The sequence below is a fragment of the Leptonychotes weddellii genome, chromosome 2 (genome assembly GCF_054177405.1).
Source record: "Leptonychotes weddellii isolate Sample4059 chromosome 2, ASM5417740v2, whole genome shotgun sequence".
Taxonomy (NCBI): Eukaryota; Metazoa; Chordata; class Mammalia; order Carnivora; family Phocidae; genus Leptonychotes; species Leptonychotes weddellii.
Genome location: NC_138370.1, coordinates 139,986,712 through 139,997,795, shown reverse-complemented (window position 1 = coordinate 139,997,795; position 11,084 = coordinate 139,986,712). Strand labels below are relative to the sequence as shown.

The 11,084-nt window shown below is 44.5% G+C and overlaps 1 pseudogene; it reads left to right on the top strand.

Moving 5' to 3' along the window:
• The first annotated feature begins 9,061 nt into the window (after nt 1-9,061).
• On the top strand, nt 9,062-10,523 carry LOC102729530 (acireductone dioxygenase pseudogene; annotated as a pseudogene).
• The last annotated feature ends 561 nt before the right edge of the window (nt 10,524-11,084 follow it).

Below are 11,084 nucleotides of genomic sequence, written 5' to 3'. Positions count from 1 at the left end.
CCAAATAGAATTAGAATGAGAAAGAATGTTCTCTGATCAGAAAATATAATAAACATGATTTTAGAAATAGTTAGCAGTTTACATGTATTATCTCATTTAATTTTCACAACACATCTATGAAGCTTGTAACATTAACATCTCCATTTTATAGAGAAAGAAGTATCTTTTTCATCTTTCCGCAATTGCCTGAAATTCCCTTAAAAAGACACAAAGTCTGTAAGAGCGTATTAAAGATCCACAGTTTATACCACACACATGGTGGAGAAAAATAATATGAGCGTGTGAGTAATGTTACTCAAAACGGACAAAAAGGCAGTAGATCCCATCCTGGTTTAGTAGGCGCGGGATGAGAAGATTGCAAGTCTTGGGGCTTTTGGAAGTTGGGGGTGACTGGGCTTTCTTGATCATATAAAAATGAAGCCCCAGATCATTCTGAGAACTGCCACCACCTAAAATTGGACTTCCGTCATTTTTAATAAACTACTCAGAAGCATAAGCTCCAGAAGTTGAGAACTGAGTCTGTCTCATTCAATGTTGTATCTTCAGCACTCAGCACAGTACCTGGTACATAGGGCTCAATGAAGGAGAGATGGAAAGAATAAAGGAGGGGAGGAAGGAAGGAGAGAAGGAGGGAGGGAGGAACAGAGAGAGGGAGAGAGGGATTATTTTCCACTTTACTTCTGATCCATCCACCTGCACCTTTGTCCAAGCTGATGGTATCTTTAAAGGGACATACACGTCTTCTTCTTCCTCCTTTTCTCTTCCTACTGGCGGGAAGACACATGATGACAGGGAGCTCCAAGGCTGTCTGGGACCATGAGAGCATGAAGCTACAGTTTGAGGGTGACAAAGTAACAAGAGAGAATCCTAGTTAAGCCACAGTTACAGCCCTGTACTGCCCTCCAGACTTCTGCATGGGAGAAAAAAAAATGTATCCTGTTTAAGTTGCTGTATTTTTGGGGTCTCTTAAAAATAGCAGACTGATGGGGCGCCTGGGTGGCTCAGTCATTAAGCGTCTGACTTCTGCTCAGGTCTTGATCCCAGGGTCCTGGGATCGAGCCCCTCATCAGGCTCCCTGCTCCACGGGAAGCCTGCTTTTCCCTCTCCCACTCCCCCTGCTCGTGCACCTGCTCTCACTGTGTCTCTCTCTGTCAAATAAATAAATAAAATCTTTAAAAAAAAAAAAAATAGCAGACTGATTCTTGACTAGCATTAGTCAAGTACAGACACATTCTAATAGAAACCATAGTTACCAGGATGGCTAAACCATTGACATTTCCTGAATTCAGTTCTTTTATTTTATCTTAATATTAGATTTCTAGAAACTCAGTTGACTTACAGGAATTTATTGGGTCATATGGTTAATACCTCGAGGGGACTTTGGGCCCCAGGTATAGTTAGATTCAGGGGTTAAACATTGTTCATAGACGTCAACCTCTATGTCTTGGCTCTGCTTTTCTCTCTCTTGGGTTAACGACCGGGTAGGACCTCTTTGTGAAATGGCTGAAAGCTCCTGGCTCACAGTATCCTTAGAGATAGCAGTTACAGTGGGGAAAAAACTCCTTATCCCCTGACTTCCCATAAAATCCTCAAGACTGACTCTCATTGGACTCTCATTGGATCATGTGCCCATATGAGCCAAACACTGTGGACCGTGGTTCAGGCCTGGGATCTGGGCCCACCCCTGGACCTGGAGATAGTTCAGCTCTACCTGAGCCAGGTGCACAGATAGTGGGAAAGATGAGGGTCTCCAAAGAAATGTCCAGGTGCTCTTACCAGAACGAAAGAAATGAATGCAAACAGGTGACAAGTGCCGGTGTCCACTATAATTTATTTCTTTTTTTTTTAAAGATTTTATTTATTTATTCATGAGAGACAGAGAGAGAGACAGAGGCAGAGGGAGAAGCAGACTCCCTGCCGAGCAGGGAGCCCGATGCGGGACTCGATCCCGGGACTCCAGGATCATGACCTGAGCCGAAGGCAGACGCTTAACCGACTGAGCCACCCAGGCGTCCCTATAATTTATTTCTTGACTCACAAATGTTTATCGAAACACCAAGAATGTTCCTGGCCTTGTTGCAGTTGATGGGGATGTGGAGTGAGGAAAACAGACAAAAATCCCTGCCGTCCCGAGAGGTCCTTCACATTCAATAATGATGAAGCAATTTCTTGTGTCCTCTTAAAAAGCTTTGTGTATCTTCTTCTGGGATATTACCAAACTCGCCAGGGGGCTCTAGAATAATCTCTAGGTTCATAAAAAAGCAATCTGGGACTTTCACATTATGGGGAAGATGCAAAGGCTGGGTGGGGTTTTTCTTGTGAGAAAGGGACTAAGAGAGGAGCCAAGAAAAAGTAAAGGTAATATCCAAACAGCTTATAGGTGGAGTTTGGGCATTTTGGGGTGAAGTCATCTCGTTCTCCAGAGAACTCAATTACTCTTGCCCCCGCCCTCCATCCTAATCTTGCAGCAGAGTATAAAAAGCTGGAAGAAATATTAGTCTGACATATGGACATCAATTAGGCTTTTATAGGTCAAGGAAATAAAACACTAACTTCTAATGGTTGCTGCTAGTGAACATGGCACAGTAATTTGTCTCCCGAAGAAGCATGAAAGCATGTCCGCAGTTTCCTGTTTTGCCCGCTGTCTCCCACCATGGTAGCTTGTTGTCCCAACAAGTTTATTTTCAATTGTCGAAGGACATATGCTTACAGTTTTAGGAATGGAGCCACTTGAGATAAGGTGGAACTTGTCACCGAGAAATGAACTCCAGTAAAGTTGCTTCCTTGCCCGTATTTCGGGACACGTTGCTTATCCTCCAAAATGTGCCCGAGTCAACGCACTAATTCAGAGCTTTGTGCAAACTTCTGACAGAGGCACAGACCATATTTTAAATGACACAGAAACATTTGCTGTGCACCCCCTTCTCCTCAGTGCTTCCCCCCACCACCACCACACTCAGCCACCATGCCTTGGCAAATACTGCTGGCCATACGTTTTATTTATTTAAACAAATATCTGGTGAAGAAAGAAAATGGAAATAATCATTTTTAGGTGGTGGTTGGGGGCGGTGAGGGTGGGGAAAGAATTGAGAGAAGACCAGCAAGGAATTTCCTTCTCCTCCACTATTCACTAGAGTGTTTCGGGTGACCTGTTATGCCCTTGCCAAAAGCAAAACAAAAGGGTGGTCTGGATATAGGTGGAGACAATTTTGGGGTATACCCTTTGACTCAACTTCTTAAAAAACTGGTCTCTTATGAACGTGTCTACAAGTTACTTTCTCCCTCTGAGTCTCAGTCTTCCTCATCTGTGAAATGGGGTTAAGAACATGGAGCTCTTAGGGGAGTTGGGGGATTAGATGGCGGGTCCTATGTGAAGCACCAAGCATGTTGGCAGGACAGACGGAGTGTCCCATGAAAGGCAGTCACCCACGCACAAGCCCAATGTCATGTTTATGGAGTTGTTCATGGCATGTTGGGCCTGGGACTACAGTCCTTCCACATACAGGTGATCCAACCTACAGTGTCTCCAGATGCAACTCAGGAGACACCCAGGCGTTTTTTGAGTGGCAGCACGTTCAGAGAAATTCACTCCAAACCGAGACAAAGACAGCTCTCCTTGATGGCTCAAGGGTCTGTTTTCCAGCCCCAAATAGGCTATTTAGATAACAAAGGCAAGTCTGAGATGTGAAATGGCTGATAGCAATCCCGAAATAGAGCTGATGTGAGCTGGAATAAAAGCCCTCTGTTGCCCATCAGTGTCAGCAGCACCTACGTGTGAAAGGTGGGTGCTGCGGACTCAGAGCACTGCGAGCTTCCCATATAAGGCGGGAGAGGGGTCCCCAGGAGACAAGGGAGGGGTTGGCAAACTACCGGGCTGGAGAAGGTCATTGCTCAGGCCATCCATATGACATAGACCCTAAAAGAAACCTTCCCTCCAGCCTCATCTCCCAAAAGAAACGAAGCTCAGAGAGCTTACATGAGTTCCCCGAGGTCATACATATTAGGCTCAGGCAGAACTGAGAAGGACCCAGGTCTCCCACCACTCAGCCCAGCTGGTGCCTTCCCCGCGTTTCCCGGGGTCATCAGACCCAGATGGACCTTGAGCGTGATTGTTCTAGGCATAACCAGAATGTAGGAGAAGAAAACTTCCATGAAGCTGGGGAGCACCAAGGAAGGAAGGGAAAGGAAGATGCTTTTTGAAAAAGGGGGAGAGAGAGAAGAGAAAGAAATGTGTTTTTCAGATACAAAATTGATACATGCTCACTAAAATGACAACTGTATGAAATAAAATGGGAAGATCTCATGCTCCTTGTCAAGCACAGCATCCCCCTCTCACCCCCCACAGGTCAAAACTGTTCACAGTTTTTAGCGTGTCTTCCAGACTTTTTCTATACATGTATATGTATATACTTTTTTGTTCTAACAGAAGTGAGATTATACATACATCCCGTTTGGCAATTTGCTTTTTTTTTTTTTACTTAATAATATACTATGCAGGTCTTTCTGCGTCAATGCTTATAGATCTACCTCATTGTTTTAAACGCCCCTGCAGTGTTTTATCATTTGCATGGAACATGATTAATTTGACCAGCTCTCTAACGATGGGCATGCAGATTGTTTCAGCATTCTCCTCACTAACACAAACGAGCCAGCAATAAGTATCTTGTGTATGTGAGCTTCTCTCTCATAAATATTTTAGAGTTGGGTCAAAGGGCATATACATTTTAAATTTTGATAGATTTGACTAGCTACACTTTCAGAAACTGAAACGATATGTATTTCCACCAGGAGTGTGGGCCAGTTCCCCTCCATCTAAACCTTCATCAGCACTGGGTATCATCAATCTTTGTGCTGTTTCCTTGTGTTGTTTTCACATATATTCTTGAATTCTGAGTAGAGTTAGACATCCATTTGCATTGTGAATAGCTATTTGTATTTATTTTAGTGTGAAATGCTTGGGTTTTTTATTTTTTCCATTTTTTTTTTTTTTCTGTTTGGCTTTCACCTTTGTTTTCTTATTGGATTATAGCAGTTCTTTGTAAATTAAACAAGTGACTCTTAGTCTGCAAAATGGGTAGTGGTTACATTTTCCAGTTTGTTGTTTGTCTCTTGGCTTTGTGTGTGCTGCTATTTAAAATTTGTGTGTGTGGTCACATTTGTAAATCTATTATTTATACCTCCTGGGTCTTATGTCATGCTTGGAAGATCCTCACTACTCCAAAGGGATATAATTCTACCTTTGCTCTAAAGTTTTTATGGGGTTTTTTTTATATGTTACAAATAATAGACCAAAATGGAATTTCCTTTAGGCAAGGAATGGTGTAGGAACTCAGCTTCCTCTTTCTCTCCCTTTCTCCTCTCATTTTCCCCCTGGATCACTAGTCTATTTTCTTAATGCTATTGATTGATTGGTTGGTTGATTTGTTCTTTGACCATTTCTATGAAATACCACTTTTTTCCTAAATCAAATTACTATTCATACTTAGGTATTTCTCTAGACTCTATTCAATGAATTGTTCTGTTCATTCATGTACTAGCATCATTCTTCTTCAAATACTGTAGCTTTATGATACGTTTTCAGTTTCTATGGAGGCTAATCTCCCCATAACTCTTCCATAAAATGTTTGTTTTTTTAAAAAGGACTCTTGATTATGCTCCATAGAAAAGACATAGTATTATATTTTACAAAATCCACTCCCACACACATTCTTTAGGCTTCTGCCATTACATCTTAGTAAAATCTTGCAATGTGTATTAGCTACTCCCTCCTCAGATGTTCCTGACCCTGGGGCATGTTGAGATTTGACCTTAGTTACTGGTCTAGTAGCAACAACGGGTAGCTGTGGTGTGTCTGGAAGAGAATAAGCACCCCTTGCAAGGCTTCTTTCCTGGGTGAAGTTACCACAGGGTTTGCAACCAAAGAAAGTTAGTCTGCTCAGACATAGGAGGAACACACGTCCACTGGCAAGAGAGGCCCAGAGTGACTTGGCCACGTTGGGAGTGCCACACACCACCCCCCCCCTTCACATTTCAGCATCTCCTTCCTTCTCAACCAACTCTCTAACTTTTACACAAGAAACTTGGTAAGGCTGTGAATTCAACTGACCTTGTAATTCTGCAACCCTCCCAATCACATTTTGTGTTTGATGTTTAGCAATGTGAGCCTGTGGCTACAATAAACAAAAGATTCTTTTAGGTCTGCTGTGGCAATTTTCTGGTTCTCAGAACATGGCTTGAGCTGAGAATTAAAGGACCTTAGCTTGTCATTTGCTTTCTGTCAATGCTCCACTGCACCTAGGAGAACCCATCCAATGCTCCAGGCCTTGCTCTAGCTCATTCTTCACCAGTCATCTTAGCTTGATTAATGGTCAAGCCGTTGAATGCAGTGATTAGCATCTCTTTCCCACTGGCAAGGACCTCCTCCCTGCACTCAAGCCCATATGGATGTATGCGTGCATGGATGTATGGATGTGTGTGTACATATATGGAGAGAAGGAGAGGGATTATGAGGAATTTGCTTGTGTGATCAGAGGCTGTGAAATCCCATGATTGTCTGCAAGCCAGAGACCCAGAAAACCTGGTGGTATAACTCAAAAACTATGAGTCTGAGTCTGATGGCCAAAGAAGATGAGATATGTCCCAGTCAAGCAGCTTGGCAAGGAAAAAAGGGGTGAGGTTTTTTTCCTTCTATACCTCTTATTTATTCGGGCCCTCAAAGGATTGGATGATGCTCACTCACGCTGGGGAGGGCAATCTACTTTACCAAGTCTACCAATTCAAATGCTAATCTCATCCAGAAACACTCACAAACACACCCAGAAATAATGTTGAATCTGGATACCCCACGTTCTGTCAAATTAACCCATAAAATTACCTATCACACCCCTTAACCAACCTGATGCCTAATTGTCTCCTTTGCCTCTCCACGTATTGGCATTTGAAATCTACAACGTCAACATCTCTAGTGCTCAGACTCATGATTCCTTTGCAGGAAAAGCTCTGAAAAAAAATGATCTTTGTGGAAAAAGACAGAAACTAATAAAATAACACAAATCTAAACAAGGAGATGAGGCTAACCAAAGCATGGGATGTAGGTGAGAGTCTGTTTCCTTGAGCACTAGCTTGAAACCACTAGCTCGCAAGTAAGATTTTGAGCTGAAGTCCCCTGAAACAGTATCAGTGGGAAGATGAATGTAAAACGTTTCCTCTATTCCTCTGATAAAAAATATGACTTTACTTGAGAGTTTTTAGCAAAATTCAAGACATCAGCTAAAGAATTAAGCCTCCTAAGGATAAACCCGTGCCTACCACTAATACAGGGGACCTCAAAATATGACTGCAGATGGGCAGTGTCAACATTACCTGGGAATTTACTAGAAATGCTAATTCTCAGACCCCACCCCAGACTCACCCAGAATCAGAGACTTGCTGGGTGTAGGCTGCGTGGGGCCCAGGACTCTGTGTTTTAATAAGCCCCCAGGTGATTTGATGCCTACTTATGTTTGAGAATCACAGGTTTAGACAAACCTGAATTCGAGAGTCCTGACTCCTCCACGTATAGCCGGGGTGACTTTGGCAAGACATTTAATCTGCTCCTCAGTTTTCTCATCTACGTCAGCTGGACCTTAGTGGTAGCTAATATAGGCTTGTTGTGAAAATTAAGTAATAAAATGGGTGTACAGAATGTATGAAAGAGCCTGCCACAGAGCGCTTAAAAACTTAGCTTTTCAACTGTCTCTTCAGGCTGTAATGGGGATTAAAAGGACTAAGGGTTTTGGAGTTCAGTGTAGCAAACACCAGGCACATAAACAGTCTAATGCTTGGGGTTCCTGGGTGGCTCAGTCAGTGAAGCATTTGACTCTTGATTTCCGCTCACGTCATGATCTCAGGGTTGTGAGATCGAGCCCCGTGTTGGGCTCCTCTGTCAGTGGGGAGTCTGCTCGAGATTCTCTCTCTTCCTCTCCCTCTACCCCTCCACCCACTCGTGCTCTCTCTCTCTCTCCCTCCAAAATAAATAAATAAATCTTTAAAAAAACAAAACCAGTATATGCTCAATGATGGTAGCCAGGACTAGTATCCGTGGTGGTGGTAATAGTCGTGATGGTAGTAATATAACCCTCAACACCTATTGTACTTAAACCTTGTGTGTACTTGCTTGTTTAAGTACTGCATGTACTTAAACCCCTTACACGCTACATTTAAAACTCCAAACAACCGTATAGGATAGGTGTAATTATCACCACTTGTGAGATGAGGGAATCAAGTATAAAAGGGTGAAGTTTCTCCCCCAAGATTACCTAGCTCTTAAGTGATGGAACAAGGATCCAAAACCAGGTCGCCCAGCCCCCGAGTCTGTGCACTTAAGCACTAATCTGCAGAGATACAGAAGAAATGCTAAGAGAGGGGGAGGGAGAGAAAGAGGAAAATGGAGGGGGTAGGGAGAGGAGAAGGAAGAGGAGAAGGGAGAGGGAGGGAGAGAACGGGAGAGAGAAGATGCCATTTTATATTTATTCCATTTTCCAGAAATGGAATCCATCTTCTTGCACAATTTTCAGCCAAAGAAGTGATAAATAGTGTTGCCTCCAGCCTCAGGCTCCAAGGAAGGGAAGGAAAATGTTCAGCAGGAGTCCCCAGGGGCGGGGGGTGGGCCAGTGCTTACAACTGTCTCACTGGTAATGACCGGGGAAACAGAAAAAGATCACCTGTCAGTTTCACTGTAGTTGGTGCTGGCAGGAAAGGCCCCAGTGGGACATACAATTGGATCTATTAGAGAGAACTTAGACATTCCGGCAAACTTGGGCCAAGACATCTGTAGAAAAATAATCCCAGGTGGACTTGGGAGAGGGGCAGGGGAGAGGCAGGTGAAAGTACAGGGTCCCTTCAGTTCACTGTCACACTACGGACAGAAAAACCTAGGTTCCCCCAGTGAGCCATGGCTACAGCGGGGAGAAATAGGAGACAAGCCCCCTTCCTTCCTGCCTTGCAGCCAACAGAGGCACACCTGGAATACGGCCTTTTATAGGTTCAGGGAGACCTCAAAGATAACTTCCAGTTTCTAAAGATGACAGGGAATAGCAACCCCAAAAGAATTCTTAGGTTTCAGAAATTCGTAGTCTGGGAACAAGTGGAGGTCAGTGAGACCCATTTGCTAGAAAGTTTCAATTCAGTTGATCCGGTATTTATTACATACCTACTATGTGTCAATTATTCTCTAGGTTCTGCTAAAGTAGAGATAAATGAAACACAACCCTGTCTTGAAAAGTTCCCAGTCTAAAGCAAAAGGAGAATTACAAACAGATAATTACATGCAGTAAAAAAAAAAGGGGGGGCCATTAAGAGGATGACCTAAGAACACAGGAGTAGGGGTATCTAATCTAGTCTAGGCCCAGAAGGGAGTATACATCAAGGAAGCCTTCCTAGAGGCGGTGACGCTGGAGCTGAGTATTAAAAGATAAGGACCACATGTTCACCAACATTTACTATGGTCAGTCTTTCCAATTTTAGACATTCTAATTGGGGTCAGTAACTCCTTTTTATAATAAATGCTTAGCGGGGGCGCCTGGGTGGCTCAGTTGGTTAAGCGACTGCCTTCGGCTCAGGTCATGATCCTGGAGTCCAGGGATCGAGTCCCGCATCGGGCTCCCTGCTCGGCAGGGAGTCTGCTTCTCCCTCTGGCCTTCCTCCCTCTCATGCTCTCTCTCTCTCTCTCATTCTCTCTCTCTCAAATAAATAAATAAAATCTTAAAAAAAAAAAAATGCTTAGCGGCTCTTGCTCCGCCGCCTCCCATAGCTGACTGCGCGGGGTCAGCGGGGTAGGGGCGGGCGATGGTGCAGGCAGGTGCTCGAGGCACCTGCACCAGATCACAGTGCAGACTTGGCACGTGAACGAATCCAGCGACCGTCCGAGGCGGCCCCACTGCCCGGAGCCGCGTCACCCAGTCAGCCTGGCGCAACTGCACGGCGGCTCACGGTTCTTTACTGGAAGCCGGGTGCCGACAAATATGAGAATGATCCACAACGAGAAAAGATCCAAAAAGAGAGAAATTACTCCTGCACAGACATAATAGCCCTATGCAAAGATAAACGACCAAAAATCATGAAGAGGAGATGAAGGTGCTCTAGGAGGAACATTGGCACCTGGATCAGGTGATCCGCTACGTCTTGCAGGGCAGGGGGTTCTTTGACGTGAGAGAGAAAGAGGACAAGCGGATCGCATTTTCATGGAAAAGAGACATGGTAACTCTTCCTGCAGGGATTTACCAGCGCTTTACGCTGGGGGAAGAGAACTGCGGCTGTGTGGGGGAAAACCGGGGTGGACCGCGTACACAGGGCCAGCTGACCATTTGGAGGCTCAGGGGGCAACAGGTGGAAGTTTTGGGGCTGGCCGCGCCGCGGCGCACCCCCCCCCTTCCGGCCTTTGCACTTGTGAATGTCCTGAACGTGATCCCAGCAGAGAGCTTGTCCTTTCTCCTTGCTTTTATATTGTCGACTTGGGGCTAGGTGAACTGTCCTTTGCAAGATGATTCGATCAGAGTATGTTTTCGTGAAAGGAGTTTTATTATAAAAGTGATTTTTACATGGAGGCAACCGGGGGGATGTGGGCAAATCACATTCACTTTATCTAATTGAAGATCAGTGGTCCGCAGCCCTGTGTTAGTGCGTATTGGACTTGACCCCAAATGAGAGCCATCTCCCCGAATCTAAGTGCCCAGCTGCTCCATCTGGACCCGGTTCTTCGACTGTTAGGAGATGCCAGTCGATGCAGTGCCTGCCTTGTAAGAAGGTGTCATAGTAGATGGCAGGATTGGCCAGACAGAAGATACTCTTCTCCCCAAACTGGGTGGGGAGTGCTGTCGTTTGGGGGAGGGGGGAGGGGGGAGGGCGCGAGCTCTCATCCTAGTGGGGCCATACTCAGAGTTGCTTATGTCACTTTCTTGTTCAAAATAAAGTGGCTGCCTTAATTTAAAAATAAATAAATAAATGCTTTGTAACACCCTCACCATTACGGTGAAATAAAATTTATTGTTACTATATGGACCGATAATGCCTCATTAAAACAACAGTTACAATGCCCCGGCTGTGAA